The sequence below is a fragment of the Amblyomma maculatum genome, chromosome 8 (assembly GCF_055883805.1).
Source record: "Amblyomma maculatum isolate TAMU_Amacu chromosome 8, ASM5588380v1, whole genome shotgun sequence".
In the NCBI taxonomy this organism is placed as follows: domain Eukaryota; kingdom Metazoa; phylum Arthropoda; class Arachnida; order Ixodida; family Ixodidae; genus Amblyomma; species Amblyomma maculatum.
This window is the reverse complement of record NC_139351.1, coordinates 26977450-27004288: the sequence shown is the minus strand read 5'-3', so window position 1 is coordinate 27004288 and position 26839 is coordinate 26977450. Positions and strand designations below refer to the sequence as shown.

General features: G+C 48.5%; 1 pseudogene across 1 annotated transcript; it reads left to right on the top strand.

Moving 5' to 3' along the window:
• Positions 1–1603: 1603 nt before the first annotated feature.
• Positions 1604–25905, top strand: LOC146180801 (uncharacterized; annotated as a pseudogene). The gene is made up of 6 exons (XR_014700399.1): positions 1604–1779; positions 2718–3402; positions 3529–3728; positions 4320–4461; positions 13644–13659; positions 25315–25905. The product of XR_014700399.1 is annotated as an uncharacterized LOC146180801 (transcript).
• Positions 25906–26839: the final 934 nt, after the last annotated feature.

Below are 26839 nucleotides of genomic sequence, written 5' to 3'. Positions count from 1 at the left end.
GGACGAGTCTTCAGCTGGAGTGAAGATTGCTGGAAAATGTATCAACAACCTTAGATATGCGGATGATATCACTTTAATGGCAGAAAGTGAAGTGGAACTCGAGACTTCTGATGAGCGTACAAGAAATGAGTGAAGTTTGGGCTTAAACTGAACATTAAAAAGACAAAGATCATGGCGTCTTGCCCTATCAAGTCCTAGAGCATCAAGGGACAAGACGTGGAAGCTGTCAGATTTTTCTCTTCTTGGGCTCCAAGATTACCCCGGAAGGAGACTGCAGCCATTAAATTAGGAGACGACTACTTCTTGGAAAGAGAGCCATGGCTAGCCTTGACCGCTTAGTAAAGAGCAGAGACATTAGACTGCTAACCAAGATCCGCATAACTCGTGCTATGATCTTTCCAGTTGTGATGTATGGATGCGAGAGTTGGACTGTGAAGAAAGCTGACCGCCGAAGAATTGACGCGTTTGAATTGTGGTGCTGGCGGAGGCTCTTGAGAGTTCCTTCGACTGCCAGAAGATCAAATCAGTCGATATTGTCGACCATAAACCCTGACTGCTCATTGGAGGGTCAAATTCTAAAGTTAAAGCTCCGCTACTTTCGTCATCTGATGAGAAGAGAGAAGATTTGATGTTGGGAAAGGTTGAGGGTCACCGGAGAAGGGGTAGGCAGCGAACGCGGTGGTTAGATGGCATCCTTGAGGCGCTGCAGATTAAGTTATGTGATGTTAGGAAGAAAGTGAGAGACCGGAAAGCGTGGCGTGATATGGTCCATAGGGTCACGAAGAGTCGGACACGACTGAACTGAACTGAACTTTGAAATTGCGCGCCAATCTCTTCTTATGCCCTTTTTTGGCTTTACTTAAAATTGCGTGATGTCACATCCTTGACTTCACCTTGACTGATCTAATAACCTATTTTATTATTTGATACATTCAAATGTGGTGCCAAACTGTTAGTTAATAAGACCATTTTTGTCTTTTACATTTTACGTCTTATATAATTACATAATTAACTTATTGACCTAATTATTTTTTCGGACACAACATTATGTCGCCCTCTATCGATTGACACCACTCATTAACCTCTACCACTTAGTTACAACTGCTGCAGACACGATTTTGCTTGTTTTTCTCTAATTAAATACCTAATTAACTTATTGGCCAAATTGTTTTTTCGGACACATTACGTCACTTTCTACCAATTGACACCACTCAATAACCTCTACCACTCTCAATTACAACTGTCAAAATTTCCAGAGTCCTCCACTATGGCATCTCTCATAGCCTGAGTCGCTTTGAGATGTTAAACCCCACAAACCAAACAACTGCTTTGGACAACTTTTACACTTTTTGTCTGTAATAACTACCTAATTAACCTATTGGCCTAATTATTTTTCAGCAACAACATTACGTCACCCTCTGTAGACCTATGCAAAATTGCTGCCATCTATCGGACCTTCGGCGAATCGTCGACTCGGATGCCATGTTCAAGGGTTCAGTCGGTAGAGTCTGCTGTGGTCTGCTGGGCTGCTGTCGCCGCGCTAGCTGTGTCTGTTTTCGTGCTGTGCTTTTCACGTTGTTTGCTTGCATGCAAAGAAGAAAAAATGTCAGAAGAATAGACGATGGATTTGTCTATACTGCCGAAATTTCCCCTCGACTACTTCGTAGAGCAGTACTGCGCTACTAAAACATCCTCCGAACGCCAAGAGAAGCACAGTTACAAACTTGTGCCAGAGTCCTATGTATGCCTGCCAACGCTCAAAACAAAGAAATTCAACGGGTGAGTAAACTTCGTTTATCAGTATTTCATGCACTGTATCAGATATCTCTAATCGCTACTTTACAGTCAGATGTTAAAGAAGAAGCGCATTTTGCGTGACGATCGTCAACTATCACGAATACGTAAAAAGGACAGCTTTGTTGACTCATAGCGCGAAACCTTTCAAGGAAGGATGGGAACTAGTGGAAAGGAGTTTCTGGCAGTTCTTTTTTTTTCTGTAAACTTGCGAAACAGCGATTGAGCTGTTCTCAAGGCACAAGCAACTGTTTTCGCAATCCTCAGTTCTGCGTTCTCGGCGGCGAAGTCGTAGGTGAGGAAAGAATCCATAGCCGTGTATCTGTCATTTACTGCTCTCTTTAACAGGAATTTAATGTACAGTCGTGAGCAAAAGTGGAGAGACCACGCTAACTGCTGTGATTGCTTTTTTGATGTATAAAACGATGTACCAGAGAAGATTGCTTCGGCAAGAAAAGTATCTAAAGCATGGTACTTTAATGCATTCCTCAGAAATACCTTTTTCCCTGTCAGAAAAAGCTGGCGGGTAGTTTTCTCAAATGGCATGGTCTCTTCACTTTTGCTCACGACTGTACGTCCCAAACCTTTAAGGAATTTCAGCCATTTCGACGTGGTCGTGTCAATGCCGTTTGGCACGCGCAGCAAAAATTGCGGGGTTTATCCCTTAGCATAATTTTTTCGATGCGGCAAGCGCTGTTTGGAAGCCATTCAATACATTATGGGTACCACAATGCCTAAGATGTGATAGGGAAATTGGTACTTGAACTACATAGTTTCATGCCAGGCAGGCGTGCATCCTTTTTCTGATGCTTGCCATCTGTACAATATGGGTCTAAAGATAACATAAATGACATGCACTAACGTGCTAATGTGGAATAAGCGGTGCTTACTAATTAGTTAAACCTTCAATTTTTTTTTTTCAGTGTAAGTGGACCTGCAGTCACTGTGCAATGTGTGTGCTACAGAAGCAGGAAGAAGACTGCAGAGCCATATACTGTGCAAATGGTGCTTGCCAGGGGCTGTGTTGAAAAAGCAAATTGTAGTTGCCCTGCTGGAATTTCTGGTTACTGTAGCCATCTGATAGATCTGCTGAAGCAGCTCATGCTGCTCCAACAACTGGGCTGCAAGGAGTCTCCCGTGGAACTCGCGCCCACAGAACTGCCTCAACAATGGAGGAGGCCAAGGAAAGCTGTGGCGCCTGAAGACGTAATGAAAGTAAATTGGCGTCGGGTTGCTGAAGGGCAGCTAGCTGACCAAAAGCGAGCCAAGCTTGATTTTGGATACGAGATTCCCTCCATGGAATAACAGGTCAAGGTGACAGAGGAGCTGGCAGAAGGCTTAAAAGACACACACAGCTGCTTTGCAGCCATTCTGGCGCAGGCCACATCTTATGACCATGTCGCAACACAAGCTGGGCCATCTTTTATTGGCTCAGCAGAGTCTATCCATTTGCCCCTTTTGCCGAGTGCATTTGATTGCTTAATACCGTGGAGTGAGGTCGCCACATCACACACGAATCTGCAGAAAAGCACTGAGCCATACAGGTTTTATGCTCTTGATTATAGCTGGTGTCCACCTGCAGAACTGGCAAACAACCCAATTATCCAGGTAATACATTTTTAATTTTAAAAGTATTCTTGTTGCATGTCATGCAGTGTTTTCAGCAATAAAACACTGTAGTTTAGCAATTCACCACTGAGTCATATTTTTTGTAATTTTATGCTTTATCTCCAGGGGCTGCAGATTTGTAGTGCAGATGCTACAGCACTTGAACTGAACACAAGGCAACAAGTGCTGAGTGCCACATGGCAAAAAGAAAGAATGAACAGGCTGACAGCATCGAAATTTGGGGCTGTTTTAGCAAGAAAGGCTGCCTGGATGGAACATGGTGTCGCAAATATGAGACCAAAGAGGTTCTCGAATCCTATAGTGAGGTAAGTCAGTTTTAATATTGATTGCATGTCTCCTTAAGCCCCTGTTGTGATGGTTCAGTGACAAGGGCGCTCGACTGCTAATCCCAGGGATCTGTGCTCAATCCCAGACATGCCGGCTGTTTTTCAATGAAAGCAAAAAGCACTCGTTTACTGTGTGATACGAGTGCATGTAGAGATTCCCAGGTGGCTGAAATCTTTGGAGCCCTCTACCGCTGTCCTTCTCAAAGCCCAAACCCTTTTGGGGTGGTAAACTGTATGAACCATGTATACTTAGCGTTTTTAAGATTTTTTTTTTGTGCTGTGAAGACTTGTTTTTTGTCATTCCGTAGCTGTTGTAATATATGTATGTTGGCAGACATTGCCCTGAACAGACCTTTTGATTGTGCAAGTCTTAACATTAGCACCCAAGCATAAGCAGAGATTATGCTGCTTATAAATTAACTTGTCTGGATTGCAGGCTGTTTCAAAACAATTTTTTTAATTAGCTTTTGCAACACTTCAAGGGTAGATAAGGACACAATAATGAAATGATTTTGAAAAAGCCTCCACTATGCAAGGTTTAAAGTTCTCTCCATTCTTGAATATTTGCAGGCATGGAACGACAAATGAGCCGCAAGCTGTGCAGCGCTACATCCAGTGCATGGAACATATCGGCCACAATGTCATTATCAACACACGCGGTCTTATGGTGCGTCCAGCATCTCCATGGCTCGGCGCAACACCTGACCGTGTCGTGTATAGGGGAGAAAACCTGGGCCAGGGGGCGCTGCGCCGCTCTGTGCGTCAGCGCCCTCCACGGAGGCCTGTCAAAACCTCCGCGCAGCGCTGCCGCGTCGTCTGCTCCCCGCCGCATCGAAAGGCATGCTGTCGTCTGCTCCGCGCTGCTTTCCAGCATGTGTTTGCGCGCGCGCTCGGTTGTTTCTTGCCTCCTCCGGCCGCGTTCTAACTGCCGTCGCGCTCCAACAAAGGGGGAAAAAAGAAAAAAGAAAAAGAACTGGAATTAAAAAGGGACGACGCGCTTTTTCGCAAAACTCGTTGAAACGGTGGTTGTCGGCTTTTTTTTTAGGTATCTCGTACCGCTCGTATCTCGCACCTCAGTTTGTAACTGGCGGTGCCGCAGCAGTATCGCGGAACCAAGTCGGCCTCAAGAAACAGATATACGTCATTAATGCCATCACTTGGCACTTATAAAGGAAAACACATACGTCAATCGTTCGATCTATCCTCATAGGCGACCCTGCTTCGGGAGCTTAAGACTGCGCATTCGCTAGAGGAGATAACTGAACTAGGCATTGCACAGCGTAGCTGTGGAATTAAGAATACGAAGGTTTCCGTGGAGAGATGTCCCCGCCTGCATGGAAAGTCGTCAGGCATTTCCTCGCTCTTCGTCTCGTGAAGAGAGGAAACTGCTGCAAAAATGGCATGCCTCGGCTTCTCTTCAGGGACCCAGGTCGTTAAGAAGCCCCTCATCATTATAGGTACCCAGAAAACCATATCATATTCAATGGATATTCAATGAACATCCATAAATAGATATCCGATGTCCATATGATGTTTACAGAAGTTGATATTATGTTGACATAACATCCATGGAATGTCCATTTTGACGCTTGTGGACGCCCATATAATGCCCACAGCATGTCCACACACAATATTGATGAGACATTAAATGATATTGTGTGGCTATTAACCAATATATTTTTTGGTGCTGCGAGTTGTGCATTAGGAGTACCCTACTTTATAATAAGCGAGTAACTGCTCAATAACGCCCACCCAAGCACCATATGGCTCCACCTGGGTGGATATTATTGAGCAATTACTGGCTTATTATAAAGTAGGGTGAGTGGGCGTTACTGTGCAGCTACTACCATCCTGCAAATATACTTCTCTTCGGGGGAAATGCCCTAAATACTATTTATTTAGAGTGCACTAAGTAATTGATTTCATACTTTGCAGCAACAGCTGAAAATCACCAAGAAAAATTATTGTTGTTGTACAGTCATGTTTATTTGGTCATTTATGTTTTATTTTGCCTCTGTGATATCAAGTCCGGGGTGCACATTGATGACCTGCAAATATACAAATGCACATATATAAATACATGACAATAGTAACGGCAGCACATTTATCACAAACATGAAAAAAGTAGAACGGTGGGTATGATGCAAATGAAGCATGTTCATTGATGCAATCTGAGCTTGGTAAAATGAACTCAGCAGCAGTTGCAATGCACTGGCAGTATATCCTAAACAAGCACACTTGTGGAGGCAGCACTCTATTCTTCACAAAATATTTTGAAAATCCATGGCAAAAACTCATATTGTAAGCACACTGCAAGAAGTGGTAAAGACAGCCCTTTTAATATAAACAGGAAAAAAAAAGTGAAATGGTGGGTATCCTGGAAGGAAACTGTTCATTGGTGTAATTACACCAACAATATACACATACATACAACGTAAACATATGCTGGGCCTCGCAAACAGTGGAAAGGATTTTGATGCAATCTTCCAGTGTTCCCGGGGCAACATTCAGCTTAAATTAAAAAGCAACATGTGTAAGAAAAAACATACAAGACCACCAGGGTGTCACTAAGCATGACAACTTAAATGAAAGGAAATTTCAAGGAATGAACACAGGAAAATTTTAGATAATGTTAAAAAATGATTAAATTCAGAAAACTGCAGCTGACTCCCAAACAAGAGCAAAAACATAGCAAATTTAAAGATAAGAACTTTAATAGCTATCAAAACCCAAGCCCTTGAATGCCTGCTATATATTCGAGAGTAACAATGAAAGATGGGCTCTTGGTAGTCTTTCACCATCACAAGACAAGGCCGGAACTGCCTTCTAGAGCTGCGCTAGGAAGCTGTCCACTTTACTAATAAGAGGTAATGTATATGGTAGGCGGCGGGACTGCCCTGCAAAGTGTTTTATTCAAGTTCAGGCTTTTCTAGACACCCAAAATCGCATCTGATTGCCTCTAGGTTGGCTGCCATCCCTATTGAACAAGTCCAACACGCATGCTTCTTTCTAGAGGCAAAGAAGCGGCACTGTGTATTTTGCCCACATGGACGGTTCAATCATCCCAGCTCGAACTAAACGTCGTGTATTTTTAGCAATGCATGCCCTCAACCGAAATGATAACCGACTGGTAAAGTCACCGCCACTAAAATTGCACAATACCAGAAACGAACCCTAACACTTTGTTTGCCAAACAGTAACATCAACACTCACCATTTTAGCTGTTCTCCCGCATAGTCGTCTGGTGCTTGGCCGAATTTGGACGCGGGACTACGTGAAGCACACAACAAAAAGGCCGCCGTTGCGAGAACAACACAAACACGCAAAAGAAAAAAAAAAAAAAGAAACAAGCGAACGAACCACCACAACAACGCAGCAAACTGAGGCGGCTGCCACAGCAATGCTGGCGGTGGCGCTAGCGGCGCGGCCGGTGGCGATGACCGTGGCTACTAAGCTGCCAGCTCTGTTGTTGGTTCTCGTTTCGGAACTCTAGCGTTTGGGACTGTGAGCACAACGTGAGGAGTCTCTACAAAGTTTGGCCTTCCGCACGTGTTGGCAGCATGAAAAAAAAAAAACAAATGCGCCAGTCGATAGCCTAAATAATTCCTTCAGAAAAAAAAGGACCAAACATTAAGTAAACATCTCTCCCCTGTATGAGACGACACATGCGCAATATGTTTGTGCTATAACTTCAAGTTAAATATACATCCACTCAAAGCTTTTAAGCACTTTTCCTAGATTCCTATACACTGAAAGAACATCCACGAAATAATATCTTTAGAATATCCACTAAATGATTATTTTCATCGAATAATCCTCTCAATATCCACACAATATCGACAAGTGACATTGGACATTAGGACTATTTGTGGACATCCTCTGAATATTCATGGTTATCTGGGGTAGGTAGGTCATTGATTTCGGATGGCAGCGTCAAAGCAGCAAACTCCCCCTGACCGCTGTCAGTCGGAACCAAAGGGTAAGGCGGCATGCTTTGTGCCTTTGTAGTGAACGCGTTCTAAACGCGCCGATAACAGGCACCATGGCGCCGGCTGCATCGCCTAAAACGTCTGTCCCCAAAGAGTTTAATAGGCCCCTTTCAAGTGAGCAGTCACAAATGGAAAGGAAGCTCCCCAACTAGCGCCCGGAGCACTCGTCGTTGTGTACACGCGTATCAATCGACCATGATGATGACGATTTGAGGCTGCACCCTTTAGGTTCGTTCGATTCAGAACTGGTTCTCGGCATCAGTTCTGAAAAAGTTCCGCCGGTGCCAGTCGGGTGCCGGTGATATAGTGCTCTAGAATATTGGGCAGTGTGACGACCGGCGCCGGAGAGCGGGCCGCTTTTGCGATGACAGGAACCGACTCCCGCAAGAGGGCGCGACGTGCAACAGGGGTGCCACGTTCGCCGCTCGGCGCGTAGCGGCCGCGGGATGGCGGGGGTACAGAGGAGGGGTGCGGTTCTCTTTGAAGCGATTTTCAGACGCTACGCAATTAGTGTGATAATAATAAAGAGGCGACTTATTCCAGGTGCTTAAACTGATCCCTGCCGTTCTTTTACGTCTATCTGAAGACATTGTGCACGCTTGGGTAGTCCTTCGGAGCAGCGCGCTATGTTTGAATCGCTATGTGAAACTCTCAACATTTCTTTCTGCGGACAGTTACAAATCGACCAGATGAGCAATTTGTACTTAATGTTTGCAACGAAGCGTGTTTTTTTTTTTGCATTCGTTTTTCTTGTAAGGGAATAAAGGCTACTGCCCAGGAGCGCTATTAACACGCGGAGAAAAATAGTGTACATGCGAATCAAAGCTTGTGCTTCGTAAGGCCTCCTTAGGAACACTTATTTTTTACAAACCTTATTTACGAACACCTGCTTACATTTTGCAGCTTGCGCTTATTAATACATAGCAACGTTTATCTTAAATCGTCAGTAATCTGTAATATATCTCTTTAATCGGTGTTCTTTATGTGCCCTAATCACCGCTTATATAAATTACAGATACAGTGTGCGAGCAAAACACATTTATTCACTACCGTACTAATTTAAAGCACTGTGGTATTTACCGGCAAAAAAAAAAAAAATAAGGTATGCGAGACTCAAGCATTTATTCTTTGTTCGTGATTAACATATACGTATATCACGGACATTTGTTTGCGTGCCACTAACCAAAGGGTGAACCAGCTGTTTAGACGAAAAAAAAAAAGTCAAGTACAGCTCTTCAAATAAAATGTCAAAAATTAAACCTGTCACATACGTAATACGTTCATAGTGGGCACTTGAGTGCGGACTCTTTACTGGCATCAAATGGTACAGAGCAAACAAACAAAAATAAAAGCACTGATAATTACGCGTCGAATTGGCAGGTATGATGCAGTTTTTGGCGCGCACCGAGAGAAAGCGGAAAAATGCGAAAAAGATGACGAACACCTAATACGCAAGCAATTAAAATAATGCCGAAATCAAACGCGGACATAATACGTGTTTATTCTTTGAGTGTGTAGTATGAAATATGAGTAATCGACTGGATATACTTGCAACTACTGCTTACCGGACTATATATAATGGGGCTACTTGCCGCGGGTGCTCTTTGCAGTACTAACCAGACTATAATTGTTAACAAGGTTGATATTACACGTGAAATACTTCCAAGGGAATTTAATTATTTTCCCTTTGGGAACTCTTGTCGTGATTCGCATACTTCGCAAAGAGCGAAGCCGCAAAAACACTATAAATTTCATTGATTCAAGTGGGAGCTTTTCTGGTGCTCCAAGTAGGTCAACTTTTTGAACCTTCACATTTTACAGGAAGTTTGCAAAATCTGAAGTGCAAAGCAGTCGAAATTAAAGGACCGTGCATCGAGCCAAATTTTTGAGTAAATTGCGACCTAGCTTCGAAACTATAGCGCTATTTTTGTTCGTGGTGAGAAACCGTGCCGGCCTCACAACCTCTCTTTCGCAGAAGGATGATCTAGCGGAAGCGAATAAGCGTATACCCTATAACCTCTGCGTCCTCTATTTTCCGTCGTTATTTCTTTTTCAAAGCTATCCATTTTTTTTTATTTTGTATGTACATAAAACAGGACTAGAGCAATCTTCTGGAGGCAATGACGCATATTACCGGTGACTTGCGTACCCTAGAATGGAAACATTTTCTTGAACAATTAGGTCATCTCTACCTCCATGCGGGGTAGTCCACATTTCATTCATTCCAACTGAATGCCGACTTCTCTTGTGGCTTCAGTGACGTACTATAGTCGGCATAGTTGGCGTGGGAAACAACGGAATATACCATTTTGGACTGTTTTGATAATGGGGTTATACTGTGACCAGTTTTAGTCAGCGCTCGAACGCACGTGTTGTATGTTTCACTTCTTCATACATCCTGCCATCCAAACTGCCCTCTCTTCAAAACGACTACATTTCTGGACGTGAATTAGGTGCTTTAGGAATGCTAAAGCAAGCTGTACGGCGAGTGAAGCGTGCTGTGTGAGTCGTACGCCGGCCCTCTCCAAGCTGTTTTCTTCGGAGCCAACTCCTGTCATGTTACTTCCCCGAGGTGTTGCCGACGGCCAAAATGGAAAATAAATTAGGTGATTGCTAACAGTACTGAGCACCGTTAACCGGCATATTTGTAAAATCTTGTCGCGAACAGCTCGAGACGACGCACAAGCAAACAAGAACGTACAGTCCGCGCGGTATCCGCCCCGCCGCACAGCGCGCATACGCGGGCGCTCGGACGGCTGACACACCAGTTGCTGGTGGCGCCCTCTGCGCTGCGGCGCCTCCGTCATCGCAAAAGCGGCCCCTCGCTCCCATGCATTTCGCGGCGCGGTCGACACACTGCCCAATCTTCTAGAGCACTATACCGGTGAGGTGCAGTTCCAGTTTTGTGGTTCAGGTGCAGCGCGTCAGCAGCGCCACTTCAGACGAGCTAGTCGTCTGCTCGCGAGTTCCCGTGCGCCGCGAGCTTTAAGTTTTCGCGGTGCGTCGCGACGTCGTGGACGACAACATCGTCGAAGTCAATTTTAAGGAATTTTTGGAGTCATTCGACAGTGAGGATGAGGAGCCCTACGCCGTGCTTTCCTTCGAGGCAACATCGTTGTTCAGACCGAGAGCGACTGGTTCGGACAGACCGCAATAACCAAGTTCCCGTACAACTGAAGCGCCGTTGCCAGATATTTAACTCGAGAGGGTATTCAGGTTGTCACAAGAGACCTCAGAGGAACTTGCCATTTCACAGGGAATGACGCTGGATCCGTCGACGGCGGGAAAAAATGTCCCTAAGTCGATAATCGATGTTTTTAAGCATCTCATTGGCAGCGCGCGTCGTCTGCTAGTGCCGTCAACACGTGCACCACTTTTCTGCACTTCCTCCTCGGAGGGTGCCGCGGTTCTTTGCACCACAGCGGCACCACGACTGCACCTAAAATCAATCGCGGACAGTGGTGCAGAGAATGCTGTGAATCGAGCGCTTTGGTGCAGCGCACCGTGAACCGGTTCCGGCGCTGCAGAGAACCACGGCTAAATCGAATGCAGCATTTGTAACGGGTGGACACTGAACTGCGTTCCAGCCAAAAAAAGAGAGAAAAAAAAAGAAGAGTTAACGGTGGATGAGTGTCCACCACATGCGGAGACGGGATTTTGTGACTGACGTAGCACTGTCACTGTTGCCACTGTTGTCGCCGCGTTCACCGCACTCCATGCCGCACTCCGCTGCTACGAGCACTGTACCGCTGCTGTAAATCCAAGTGCTAGGGGTAGCGTGGTGCCCTCTCTCGGCTGGGGTGACAACTGTGCATTTGAGGACTACGTGCTCCGTCGATTCTTCTTCGATCCCGCAGGCTCTGCACAGCGCCGCTTGAACTTCCGGGGCGGTGTCGAAGTAGCGGCGGTACACCAGTGTGCGAAGCGCTCCCGCTCGTGCTTCAAACAGGAGTGCGGTACTGGTGCTGTTGTACAGCGTTTCAGCGGAGATCACTCTTTTGTGTGCGCTGTATAGCGCCAGAGTCGTCTTTTTTTGGGCAGCAGCACTCCACTGCGCGTTCTCCGCCTGCTGTATAAGGGTGCCTATGATGGTCTTGGGCAAGGCGGTCTGGTATTGGGTGTCCGTCTGCGCGCCGTATTTCCGTCGTAGTGTCTGCACACGAGCACACCATTTTGTCCGAATGCCAGCAATGTGTATATACCGGAACAGCCTCCTCGCCCATCTGTTATTGTCCATGGCGCGGAGTCTGGTCTCGTACCCAATTTTGCTTTGGGCTTCGCGGGCCTCGAACGTTGACCAGCCCATGTCCCCCTGGATGGCCTCCACAGCAACGCGACCGTGGCAACCGAGCGCCAGTCGTCCCACCTCGCGTTGTCCGCGTTCCAGCCATTCCCTCGTTTGGGTAGATATGCACAAAGTGGCGTTTGCGAAGGTCAGCCCCGGCACATGTACAGCCTTCCACAAATCGCGCACCATCATATATCGATTGCACCCCCAAAGGCATTGTCGTCTGAGGATATGGCACGCACGAGTTGAGGTCTTTTTCCTTGTGTGTTGAGGAGCACTCCAAGGTAACGGTACTCCGCGGCGCGCGGTATGGGGTCTCCACAGGGCAGCAGCACCGCAAGGGTGTCTTCGGGCGAGCCAGAAAAACGCAGCACAGCTGACTTGAGAGGATTGAAATTCAGCCCCAGTGTAGATAGGTGGTCAGCACATATGGTCACCAGGGTCTGCGGTTGCGCCTCGTTCTCGGCTAGTAGCACGAGGTCGTCCGCGTATGCGCTAGCCCTGGCAGCGTCCATGTCTCCGGGAGACCTGCCCATGAGAAGGAGAGCCGAAAGCCTGTGCCCGACGCGATAAGCAGCCGTTCAATCTCGGAAGTGTACAGCATGTACAGGAGTGGGGACAGGGGACATCCGTGCTTCAGGCCTCTTCGGACGACGACTGGCTCTGAGCTGTTGTCGTTGAGGCTGGCCACCACGGTATTACCGGTGTATAGGCGCCTCAGCAAATCAGTCCACTCCCGTGGCATGTCGATCGTCCTCATGCGGCGTAGCAGGGGCTCATGTGGGACGCTATCATACGCCTTTGCGACGTCCAAGAAGCAGCCGACAAGACCCTGCAGTTGTTGACGGGCGATCTCGATGCATTGGGTCAAGGTGAAGATGTTGTCCTCTAGCCGTCGGCCCTGTCGGAAACCAGCCTGCAGTTCCGTGAGGTGGCCGTGTGCTTCGGCCCAGGAGACCATCCATTTCTTGATAATGTGTGCAAAAACCCGGTACAGCACGCTAGTCACTGTGCTTGGCCTGTAGTCCCGGAGAAGGCCTCGGTCACCTCCTCTCTTAGGGACAAAGCACACGCGCCCCTTAGACCAATCACTGGGCACAGGGTCACCCGATATGATGCCTGTGTATATTGCGGCCAGTTCTCGTGCCTGCGTGTCTAGACATTTGACCAAGCCTGCTGGAATGCCGTCAAGGCCTCGTGCGGTTTGCGCCCCGATGTGTGCAATGGCCTGCTCTAATGCTCGCGGCGTCACCTGCCATGAAATATTTTTTTCGGAACTGTTCAGTTCAGGGCGGCTTTCTGCGTCATTTCCACACGGTTCGCAGTGTGGTTGGTCATACACTCTTTGCATATGTCGCGTCAGATGGCGGGGGAGGTCAGTGATCGGAAATCCCGCCGCTTCATCCCTTAGGTCTTGCTTGGGTGGTTCGCGATCCAGTGTCCGCACATACGACCAAAACCGTCGGCCTCCGTCGCGACCGGCAGTCACAATCTCCTGCAATTGCCGATGGTTGCAGAGGGCTATCTTCCTTTGCACCACCTCTTGCATGTGGTGCTTGCACCGGAGGTACTCCTCCCATGCTGGGCGACAGTCTTCAGCAGGAGATAGCTTGATAGCTCTACGGTGTACACGGTTTACTTATCTCCTTGCTTCTATAGGGCTTGCCCCACTTCCTGATCCCACCAAGGCTTCCGCTGTGTGTTGCCCCTTGCGCTGGAGCGCACCTCGTGTTGGCGCATGATGCGTCTGAGCTCATCGACGTATGCGTCATAGGTCGTTGCCTGAATCCGCACGTTACTCCGCTCGAACTGCATCGCCACAGCTTCGTAGGATCTAGTAGGTAGGTGCAGGCGGGCTTGACCGTGTCTTTTCGCATTTCGTTGGCGCCATGTGAAAGACGAGAAAGACAAGAGGCGGTTGTGGGTGCTCCCCAAGCTGAAGCGTCCATCCTCATCTATATGCACCTTTGTGATCATCATCATCATCATCATCAGCCTGATTATACCCACTGCAGGGCGAAGGCCTCTCCCATATTTCTCCACTTAACCCGGTCCTGTGCTAGTTGCATCCACTTGACCCCTGCGAACTTCTTAATCTCATCCGCCCACCTAACTTTCTGCCGCCCCCTGCTACGCTTTCCTTCCCTTGGAATCCAGTTTGTTACCCTCAGTGACCATCGGTTATCCTCTCTTCGCACTACATGTCCTGCCCATGTCCATTTCTTCTTCTTAATTTCCACTAGAATGTCGGTAGCTTGAGTTATTTCTCTGACCTACTCTGCACGCTTTCTATCTCTTAATGTTACTCCTACCATTTTTCGTTCCATAGTCCTCTGGGTTGTTCTCAACTTAAGTAGAACTCTCTTGGTTAGCCTCCACGTTTCAGCCCCATAAGTGAGTACAGGCAAGATGCAACTGTTGTATACTTTCCTCTTGAGCGATACCGGTAAGCTGCTAGTCATAATCTGCGAGTGCTTGCCAAATGCGCTCCATCCCAATCTTATTCTTCTTGTTACTTCCTTTTCATGGTCCGGATCTGCGGTTACTACCTGTCCTAAGTAGACATATTCGCCTACTACTTCCAGTATTTCGCTACCTAATGTAAACTGCTGTTCCTTTCCGACGCTGTTGAACATTACCTTAGTCTTCTGCATATTGATTTTCAAGCCTACCTTTCTACTTTTTCTGTCTAGGTCATCAATCATTATTTGCAGTTCATCCCCCGAGTTGCTTAGCAAGGCAATGTCATCAGCAAATCGCAGATTACTCAGGTATTCTCCATCTACCCTTATCCCTAACTGCTCCCATTCCAAGTCTCTGAATACCTCCTCTAAGCAAGCTGTGAATAGTACTGGGGAGATTGTGTCTCCTTGCCTAACACCTTTCTTTATGGGAATTTTGTTACTTTCTTTATGCAGAACTATGGTTGCTGTGCAGCCACTATATATATCTTCCAGCACTTTCACGTACGGCTCATCTACCCCCTGATTTCGCAATGCCTGCATCACCGCCGAGGTTTCAACTGAGTCAAATGCTTTTTCGTAATCAATGAATGCTATGTATAAGGGCTGGTTATATTCCGAGCATTTTTCTATCACCTGATTGATGGTATGGATATGATCGATAGTAGAGTACCGTTTCCGAAACCCTGCTTGATCCTTTGCTTGATTGCAGTCTAAGGTTGTCCTGATTCTATTAGCGATTACCTTAGTAAATACCTTATACGTAACAGACAGTAAGCTGATTGGTCGGTAATTTTTAAGGTCCTTAGAGTCCCCTTTCTTGTGAATGAGGATAATGTTTGCATTCTTCCATGGTTCCGGTACCGTCGATGACACCAGGCACTGCGTATACAGGGTGGCCAGTTTTTCTAGCACGATATCCCCCCCGTCCTTCAGCAAATCTGTAGTTATCTGATCCTCTCCAGCTGATTTCCCCCTTTTCATAGTTTCTAGTGCTTTCTTGACCTCGTCCTTCGTCACTGGTGGAACGTCTGACTGTTTTTCCCTACCGCCAATCTCATTACGGTCCTGACTACTTTGGCTACTGTAGAGGTCTGTATAGAACTCCTCGGCTACTTTGACTATCTTGTCCATATTAGTGATGACGTTGCCCGCCTTGTCCCTTATCGCATACATCTGGTTTTTGCCTATGCCCAATTTCTTCTTTACCGCTTTAAGGCTTCCCCCGTTCTTTACAGCATGCTCAATTTTCTCCATGTTATACTTCCTTATATCGGCCACCTTGCGCTTATTGATTAGCTTTGATATCTCGGCCAATTCGATCTGGTCTGTTGGATTGGAAGCTTTCATACTCTGGCGTTTCTTAATCAAATCTTTCGTCTCCTTAGACAGCTTACCGGTATCCTCTCTAACTATCCTACCGCCTACTTGTACCGCGCACTCAGTAATGATATCTCTGAAATTATTGTTCCTTGCCTCTAGGGTAATGTCGCCATCCTCAGCTAGAGCTGAATACCTATTCTGTAGCGAGATCCTGAACTCTTCTGCCCTCCCCCTCACCGCTAATTCGTTGATGGGTTTCTTTCTTACTAATCTGTTGCGTTCTTTCTTCAGATTTAGGCTAATTCGGGACCTCACCATCCTGTGGTCACTGCATCGCACTTTCCCGATTACCTCTACATCCTGCACAATGGCGGGGGTTGAACACATTATGAAGTCGATTTCATTTTTAGTCTCTCCGTTAGGACTTTTCCATGTCCATTTCCGGTTCTTCCGTTTACTGAAGAAGGTATTCATGATTCGTAAGTTATTGCGCTCTGCAAACTCAACTAGTAACTCCCCCCTGCTATTCCTAGAACCAATGCCATAGTCACCTACTGCCTTGTCTCCTGCCTGTTTTTTCCCTACCTTGGCATTGAAGTCACCCATTAGTACAGTATACTGCGTCTTTACTTTTCGGATTGCCGATTCTACCTCTTCATAGAAGCTTTCAACTGCCTGGTCATCATAACTACATGTAGGTGCATAGGCCTGTACAACCTTCAGTTTATACCGCTTATTAAGCCTAATTACGATGCCTGCAACCCTCTCATTAATACTATAGAATTCATCTATATTACCCGCTATATACTTATTGACAAGGAAACCTACTCCTAGTTGTCGCCTCTCTGGTAAACCTCGATAACACAGTACATGCCCATCCTTCAGTACAGTATATGCCTCATTCGGCCTCCTAACCTCACTAAGCCCTATGACATCCCATTTCATGCCCTCTAGTTCCTCTAACAGCACTGCTAAGCTAGCTTCACTAGCTAAGGTTCTAGCATTAAACGTTGCCAGGGTCAGTTTCCAATGGCGGCCTGTCCAGCGGAGCCAGGCTTTCTTAGCACCCCCTGCTGCGTCACAGGTCTGACCGCCGCCGTGGTCAGTTGTTACGCAGCCGCTGGTGACTGAGGGCCGGGGTTTTATGGAGCTTATCATAGGAGGTTGTGGCCAATTACTGCACCAGGGTGGCCAACTCCTGTTCTGGTGAGGGAGTGCGTTGCCGGAAGTGTTCACCGGCATCAGGTCGCACCCCAAACCTGTTTATGCAATTCCATCGACACGCGGATTTTTTCTTTTTTTTTTTTTTTCATCCGGTGGAGAATTGCGCGGCACCGGGATTTGAACCCCGGTCCTCTTGCATGCGAGGCGGATGTTCTACCGCTACGCCACCACATAGTAGTGATATGGGCCGCTTTGTGATATGGGCCGCTAATTTTGAGGACACCAGTGCATAGTCTATAGTGGGACGGCTGCTGCGAGCGCACCATGTGAATTCACCCACGCAGTCGGCCCGAAGGTTGACGATTTCGAGTTGAGAGCTCGTGGGCACATCGCATCAGCAACTCCCCGTTCCGGTCCTGGAATCCGTCAGTAGGCTGAATGTGTCCATTGAAGTCCCCCATCAATAGCACCTCATGTGGAGCCCGTCGCTTTACATCTTCGATTATGCACTGCACAACTCTGTCATTTCCATCGTGTTTTCCACGTGCAACTGTGAGATATACGACGCCCACAAGCACCGGCACGCCGATGTTGCCAGACACCCACAAGTGTTCATCACAAGAGTCCGTCATTGGTACCCATGAGACGTTTCTGCGCCAGGTACACCCACGCCTCCCCCCTTGCGACAGTCCCCGTTGCGGTTGCAACCAGCCCATTGCCATCCGGGGTGAATTGGAGGCTCTTCTGAGTTACGTAGGTGGGTCTCTGCAACAGCGTAGAGGGTGACATTTTCGTCGTTCAGCGCCGCATATAGTTCCACCCATTTAGATGCCTTCCTCGCTCCATGGAGGTTGAGAAATCCTACGTTGACGATAGTGGCGGAAAAGCGAGTGCCACCTGTCGTCCAAAATGGAAAGCTTCGCCGGCACTTTTGGTTGGAAATGGATTCTCGAACTGGCATGCGCAAGGCAGCGTTCGGCGCTTCACGTGCGTTTAAATTGTTGTTTTAGTGTTGCTCTTTTGCTGAAAACGTGCATATGCTCAAGAAAGAGGATAACATAGAAGGAGAACGATGTAGAGCGCCGACTTTTCGGGTTGTAGCCAGAATAATGGCCATGTATGAGCAATACGTGCAGTTTCCGTCCTCAACTGTTCGCCTGCAGGCGCATCCCGGCCGATTCTTAAAGGAGGAAGGCCATGTCAGGAACTTGAATATTCATACCACTAATAAGTATGGTGAAAGTGAGCAGCATCCATGAAGACCGCAGTGTTTATGCGACAATGCCATGGTTCGCTGTTGATTCGGGCCACATCGTTTGAACTCACTGCGATTGCGTTGCGGTGTGAGATATTTTGGTTAGAAACATGTGTATCATTCTTGTGCAGAATGCTGGTACACAAAATGAACGTGTATTGCATGAGCGCTAATGCGCAGATGAGTGTTGCAGTGACATGGGATGCACTATTTTGTAACACGCGCAAATGTTGTCTGCGTTTTCTGATGTAAGGCAAGAGTTCCTGCTGACTTCGTCCCTGCAGCTTCTGATGTAGTCCAGACTTTACTGATTGTTAAACGACTCGTATTATCTCAACCACGCTTGCGCTCATACGCGAGAGCTTCGCTTACTGACAGACCGCTTCCTGCGTAAACTGCACTCTGCCGTGCTCCCGCTGTTCAGGTATAGCGCACCTTGTTATTGTATTGTTGGATTTACGGTGGATGTTCATACAAGTATATAAAATTCATTTCCCACCGAATCTGTCGATGGAAGAACTCTTATAAAACCGATATGTGTTGATTTGGCAGCAAGCGCCAAATACAGCAAGAACGCCCAGCTACTTCGGAAAGGGCCGGATGGGCCCAACCGACCTCATCAACGGCTTCGTCTTTCGCGCCTTGTATGTCGTCGTGGTCCTCTTTATATATACGTACAAGTGTCGCTGTTGCATGGCGCATGCTTAACTTAGATAGAAGGCGTTCCAGTCAAATAGTTGTCTTTAGACTGCATGCAATAGTGAACAATGCTGCGTTTCTTTACTCCTTATTGAAGGCTCAGCGAAACCTGTCAGCATGTAGCACGGCTGCTGTTGAGTGTTTCTGTGAGGGCACTAGGATGCTTCTTCTTGCACGGGCGTACTGTGCAAGTCGATAGTTCTTGGTGAAGGTATAGAACTCACTCCAGCAATTTATGTGTCAAAGGGAAGCTCTACACTACCTTGTCTGAAGGCAGAGATGGCCCCTTTTCCGTAAATGGTGCGGCTTTAGAAGGAAACAAAACTCATAAGAATAGATTATGGCACCGACAAAAAAAATGAAGAAAAAAAAAACGGGGGAGAACAAAAGCGCCTCCGCAATGCAGCAGCGTTAGAGGACACCGAGCACACTACGTTAGCAGACGACGCGCGCTCGGGGACCAGTCATGAAATATCCAGACGGCCTTTTTTCACGTGTCCGACTTTTTTTTTTAATGCATAAGTTATCTCGAGCCACGGGCACACACAAGAAACACACGAGACAAGAAACTGAAATCATCCACCGCTCAACAGCGCAAGAATGCACGGCCAGGCAGCGCTGGCTTGTCATCTTTTCCAACCAAATCGCCTACAGAGGGCGCTAGTTGCTCCTTTGTCGCGCATGCGCAGGAGCTTTTCCGCAAATGGTCCATTCTCAACGAGAAGGCTGGACCCTATTCTCTGAACAACGTGGAAGAGACATCAAGAGGTGCCGCCTCAAGTTCTTCAAAATACTTGTCGCTTGCCTCTGCCTTCGAGTTGGTTGGTTGGTTGGTTCATAGGAAGGGAAAGGCGCAGTCTGTCACACTTGCTCTGTGGACACCTGAACCGCGCCGTAAGGGAAGGGATGAAGGTGGGAGTGAAAGTGGATAGAGAGAAAGGGGGGTCGTAGTGGAGGGCTACGGAGTAATTTCGACCACCTGGGGATCTTTAACGTGCGCTGACATCGCACAGCACACGGACGCCACTTCGTTTCGCCTCCATCGAAACGCAGCCGCCGAGGCCGGGATTCGATCCCGGGAACTCCGGCACAGTAGTCGGGCGTCTTACCACTGCACCACCCCGGCGGGGCCTGCCTTCGAGTAGCGAATTCGCTTTCATGCTTTTTTTTTAATGTCTGAGCCTGCCAACAAGAGCTCTTTGAAAACAATATTCGCGGCGATCAATTAATCATAATGTCTCACTTTCGAAAGCACCGATAAAAAACGTGCCTCCAAGTTACGGACGTGGACAACCACCTCCTGCATCTCTGGGAAGCACGCCGTGGCCTCACGCGCCGCTGGAAGCGTCAGAAACACAAGAAGCTGAAAGCTCGCATTGCGGATCTCACCAGGCAGGCAGCAGAGTACGCGGCCCAACTCGCTGACTCTAAATGCGTGGACCGTTGCAACACGGCGACGAGGCAAATGTCGAGCCGCAACACGTGGCGGCTCTTCCGAGCCCTCATCAATCCAACACAGACACGCACGGAAACGCAAAAACACCTACACAAAGCCATGCACTTATTCCAAGGAAACACAATGCAGCTGGCAGTGGCGCTACGCGATCGCTACCTGTGCACAATTCAGGACCCCCGCGGATCGGCCTATTCCTATGCAGGCAGCGAGTTGGATAACCCATTCCGGCTCCACGATCTGCGGGCCAGTCTGGCCAAAATGAAGAAGGGCACTGCGCCAGGCAGGGACAAGGTCACCGTTAAACTTCTGGCGAACCTCCCTGACACGGCGCACCAGTGCCTTCTTGACTATATCAATGCAATCTGGACAGGGGAAACCCCCCTTCCCATTGAATGGAAGACGGCTCTCGTCACCTTTATTCCCAAAGCTGGGAAACCAGTCGACACGGACAACCTCCGACCCATCTCTCTCACCTCGTGTGTGGGCAAATTGATGGAGACGATGGTGCGGGATCGGCTGTCTGAGTACCTTGAACAACACAACACTTTCGCGGACACCATGTTCGGATTTCGCCCACACAGATCCGCGCAGGATGTCCTGCTTCAACTCGACCGCGAAATACTGAACCCCATCACATGCACAAGAAACGACAAAATCGTCCTCGCCCTGGATCTCAAAGGGGCATTCGACAATGTAACACACGAGGTCATACTCACGCACTTGAGTCAAACGCACTGCGGCACGAACACTTTCAACTACATCAAACAATTTCTCACAGACAGACTGTTTTATATCCGAATACAGGATCAAGAACACGGACCTTTTTTGCTCACCACGAGGGGCACTCCGCAAGGCGCAGTGCTGTCCCCTCTGCTATTCAACGTTGCAATGATGCGCTTGCCTGCTCTGTTGGGTGCGGTCGAAGGTGTGCAGCACGCGCTGTACGCCGACGACATCACCCTCTGGACCACGCAAGGGCGTCTGGGGGACATGGAGACAAGCCTGCAAATGGCTGCTAGCATAGTGGACCGCTATGCCCGCGGCTGTGGTCTCCAATGCTCACCGCAGAAATCTGAGTTCGTGCATCTGCGCCCCTCGCGCTCATGCTCGACTCAAATCAATCTCACCTTGCAAAGCGGCCCCATTCAAGAATCTAAGGAAATCAGAGTTCTTGGACTCTTTATACACAACCAGAGACGATGCGACACAATACTCGCCAAGCTCCGGCAGGTGGCGGACCAGGTGGGCCGCATGGTCCGCCGGGTTTCCAACAAGCGCGGTGGGTTCCGATGCAAGGACGCCTTGCGGCTGGCGAACGCATTCGTGACGAATCGAATCTTGTATTCGACTCCCTACCTCCACCTGCGGAAACAGGAGGAGGATACTCTCGAAGTTATCCTCCGTAAAATCATGAAACGAGCACTGGACCTCCCGGTCTCCACCTCTACCAGCCGTCTCATGGCGCTGGGTGTGGTGAATACTTTCAAGGAGCTTCGGGAGGCCCACCTCACCAATCAGTACACGCGTCTAACAAAGATAGAGTCGGGTCGCCGTCTTCTTGCCCGACTTCACATCCAACACACCCAACTCACAGAGGAGAGATGTCGCATTCCCGAAAAATGGAGATGCGCCCTCCATGTGCGGCCTCTCCCCGCCAACATGTCCAAAGAGGACCATAATGGTCGGCGCCTGGCGCGGGCGGAAGCCTTGGACTGCCATTATGGAAGCAAACCAGGAGTTTTCTATGTGGATGTCTCCGGCCCAAACCCTAGGGGTTGGTACACAGCCGCGGTGATCCACAAAGGCAAAACAGTAGATGTCACCAACACACGCAGAAGAGGTTGCCATCGCCCTCGCAGCCTCTGACTCCTCCTCCAAATACATCATAACCGACTCGCGAGGGGCTTGTCGGAACGTCCATCAAGAGTGGACTGCTCCTCTAGCTTACCGCATATACAAAAATTGCAGTCGAGATTCGGATCCCGCGTACCGATCTCTCGTTCGGGCTCCAGGTCACCAAGGTCTCCAAGGGAATGAGGCAGCCGACGCCGCCGCCCGCGCGCTTTCTCTCCGGGCATTTCCCACGGGACCCGACGCGGACCGGGATTTTGATTCAGCCCAGTGTACAAATTTAAAGAAATATGGGAATATTACAGATCTACGCACCAAACTCTTCCCACCCCGTGCAAAGGGGTGGGGAAGGCTAACTAGCGGGTGCTCCTGCGCCTGCTCACCAATACAATGTTGTGCCCGGCTATTCTAAAACATTTTGATCCGCAATTCGACGGTCTGTGCTCGCACTGTGGGGAGGTGTCTAACATCTACCACATGGTGTGGGCCTGCCAGAAAACCCCATCTTTGCCCCCTATCCCCAACCCCACCCGAGAGAACTGGGAGGCGACCCTCTCCGGCTGCTGCACCCTAGAGGCCCAAAAGGTCTTAACGCAGCGCGCCCGGGCTGCGGCAAACGCCAATGGAGTGCCTGTCTAGGCATCCCACCTAGTGTACATACCTATATGTATTATAAAATTTAAATTTTCACCACCACCACCACCCAGCCTCTAGTCAGCCGGGGCACAGAAAAAAGCAAAAATAAGAAACCCCACTGGCAAAGAGCGCCGGCTTTGCGCGCGCAGACGCACGACCATCCCTCCTCGTCTTCATTCTCCTTCTCCCGCTCCGCTTGCACGTGTGTCTGCCTGTGGCACGCGCTCCCGAGCGAGTGGGCTGCGCAGACTCCGCAGACAGTCGTGCGGAGCGCGGGCGCGGATGCGCGTAGGTTTTGTAGTTCCTCTCAGCTCCGCTAGAAATCGAGCGCTGGCGTCGCGGAGCAAACTTCTTTGATAACTCAAGAGGCAGTGCCCTACTTTTTGAAGCTAGATCAGGGTGCCTTACGCCCGTATTCACAAACGCGCTTCGACTCGACGCTCCACCTCCACTCCTCGGAGCGGAGAATACAGCCACTACTCCACTCCAGGGCCGATTCGGATTCATGAACGCCCCTCGGCTTTTCCTCCGACAAGTTCTCCTCGAGAATACCTCCTCCACTCGGAGCAGCGCAAGTAGCATATGTGGACGAGATTAAGATGAACTTTTGGCCCGAAAACTGCGTGCTGAACTGTGTAACATGCTCAGTCTTTCATGCCAAGTCTTCTAACCAACTTTCGCAAGCGACTTTGACATTAACAGCATAGTGTAACTTGTTTTGGGAGCTGGATGAAAAGGACCGCTGTGAAAAATGGCCGAAAATGTTTTTGCATCTGGCAACCGTCGCTGCTGGTGACGTAGGCACGTAGGCTTCGAGAAATGGTGTGAATACTTCGGTTTATTATTTGGTGTGAGATCTACGCTCTGCCTTTGCCGCTTTGCCTTTTTACTTTTTTTTATTGCCAGGCTTTGACAGACCTTCTTTTTTTTCCAGGCTTTGGCAGACATTTTTTTATTGTCGGCGGGGCTTTGACAGACGTCAAAATATATTGCAGGAAAAAAAAAGTACAAGCCGCGAACTCCTACGGGCCACGGCCGGAGACCGGCCGTCTACGGGCATATGGCTCTGGCAGCGCATTGCAGCTCTTGCACACTGAATTCGACTCTCCAGAAGAAAATGCCGCGCGCGGTTTCCAAAGAAGTAGGGAGCTCTAATTGAAAACGTGCTTGGAAAGCCATGCTCTTTGTCAGCCGCGAATATCTCTCCGTAGGACGAGCACACCAACGCGCTCCCTCGACAGCGCCGCGCGTCCGAAGACGTACTACGTACCCTCGGGCGACGGGCGAGCCATTGATGCGCGGGGTGCAGCACAAATGTCCGCACAGTCCCACCGCGCCTCCGGTGCTCGCCAGCTTAATGCATACAACACGTTGTTCCCCCACAAGTTCGGCGCCGTCTCCGGAAGCGCGCAGGGCGAGCCCCGGAGAGTGCGCCGCCGCCGCTCGACTGCGGCCGCGGGCGAGCTCACCATTTACGGTCAAATAGCGCCTCAACTCTGCACTCGGTGGGTTCCGAAAAGGTTGTCCATTTATCCAGTGACGACTTGAAATGTGCCCGCGCCACACAAGCGCAATGCGATGATGCGAAGATCAAACAGCACAGACGTCGGTGGCTGATCACGGTTATCCATGTTCGGCGTGAGCGGCAGGGACGGACGGAGGCTAGCCATGGCCGCATTCATAAAACGATAGCGTACCAGAAGTCCCGGGTCACTGTCACTCTCAGCTGATGCTTTAGAGAAAGGTTCGGTGCATCCTTGTCGTATCTTCTTTCGTGAAAAGTTTGGTATACCGGTAGAACGAATTCCACACAGCGAGCGAGCGATGCGATGTCGGCCATGTTTACAAGCGGAGTGGCGGTCGAGGAGCGACCAAGGTAGCGTCGTCGCAGACTCGAGATTCTCGAGAAAACTCGTTTTCTCCGCCGCTGGAGGAGCGATTCGAGTGGAGATTGCTTTCTGAAACGAAAAGCAGGCCTCGAGGGCCGCTTGGAGTAGAAGTTCGAGTGAAGGCGTGTTTGTGAATACGGCGGTTAGAACACGCAGCTACAAAAAGAAATTTAACAATGGAGATGACGCATGTGCTGTATGGGGAAACTCCAGTGAAACAATTGCCCATATTATAATCGAATGTAATGGTATCCATCCGGAAGTTGGTGCAGGCGCAATCACTGTTCCTGAAGCTCTGGGGTTTAGAGATAACAGTGGCCTGGTGATTAAACCGGCGGTGGAAACTAACAGAGAAGTGACATAATGTTAGTAATGTAGGAACAAAATTTAATAAATAGAATGATGGTTTAGGTAACCATTCTAAATCAATAATTAAGATATAGGGAGAAAAATGGGCATGATAGCTACTGCTACCACCCCGTTTCAAAGGGGACGCTCCTATATTCCATCCATCCCATCCAAACTCCAGCTTTGGTTCCCAATAACCCCAAAGAAAACTCTCCTTTTGGGCTCATCGAAGTGAAGTGTCCGTGGAGTAAGAGGGCCTCGTCACTTCAAGAAGCAGTTGCATGTGAAGACTTTTGTGTCGAAATTATAGATGATGTTCCACACCTAAAAGAATCAAGTGAATATTTTGTGCAAGTTATGGGGCAAATGTACTGTTTAGAACTACAGTGGACGCATATTGTAGTTTTTGCAGAGGCATGGATAATAGGCTGGCAATGAAATTCAAGCTGGACAGCTTCTACTTTCAGCAGGCTTTGCCATACTTAGATGCGCTGCAAACTACCCAGCAAGACTAGCGCTCTTTCTCAGTGCAGTGTGTAGAAACTTTCCAGATGCATACAAGCTTTATGTCGGACAAGACAGACAAGCAAACACTCAAGGATGAAGGAAGGTGAGATTCCAGCCTTCATCCATGTATTTTTCAAAGCTTTTTTCTCCCTTGTGTTACAGGAAGTCACGAATCACCAGCTAGCCTGGATTGGACATGGTTAAATATTTGTGTTGCTCGAGGCTGATGCAGTGAATTTTTTAGCTGTGGTACAAGTAGTTCACTGATAGGAACACTGGTTAGCTGTACATCAGCCAAATGAAGTCTGCTGCAAGGCAGAATCTTCCATACTTGTGCCAGCTGTAGCCAACTTTAGTTATGCAGACTTCTCAATCTCATCCACCACTCGATTCTCGTCCGCTCTCTGCTACAATTTCCTTCTCACAGAATGGATTCTCTTACCACATGGGTGTGCAAGACACCTCATTTTCCTTTTCACAGCTCCTAGTGTTGTCACCAATTTCAGCGTAACCATCATGAGCCTCCAAATTCTAGCCCATGTGTGCGCTGGTTCAGGTTCAGTTTTATACCTTCCTTATGAAGCACACTCGAAGACTGCTATTTGGGATCTGAATGCACACCAACCTTTTATCCTTTTTGTCCAAATGTGTGATGAATACCTTCACTAAGCAGACATATCTGTATCTGTGTTAAAGAGCGCCCACGAAACCATCATGAACAACCTACAACTCGCCCAACTTCCCCTTCTGTTGCTCTCTGAAATGCCTCGTCTCGCGCAGATCAACCGCTCGAGTTAGCGGGCCGCATTGCTGCGCTTGGCAACGACGGCGCGGAGGAGTGCTCATCCTTGTGCATAACAGAATACGGAGTGCGCCGTTACACTACGATGACGTCTGTTCAGAGTGTGTTTGGTGTAGAATATTGCTTTCTAGCGGTAGGAGCCTTGTGGTGGGATCGTTTTACAAGCCACCGTCGTCAACAAGCATAGAGCCATTTCGTAGCCTTTCACAATCACTGTCAGCATTGTCATCGGAAACCATTCTACTGGGAGTTGACTTTAACATGCCTGAAATTGTATGGCGTGACCGCTATCCTGTGGCAACAAGCGGCTCTGGCCTCCAGTCTGCCTTCTGTGAGCTGGTACGGAAGAATTAACTCGTTCAGTTTGTTAATTTCCGAACACGTTATGGCTCAGCTGGAGGGAGTACATTAGACTTGCCCA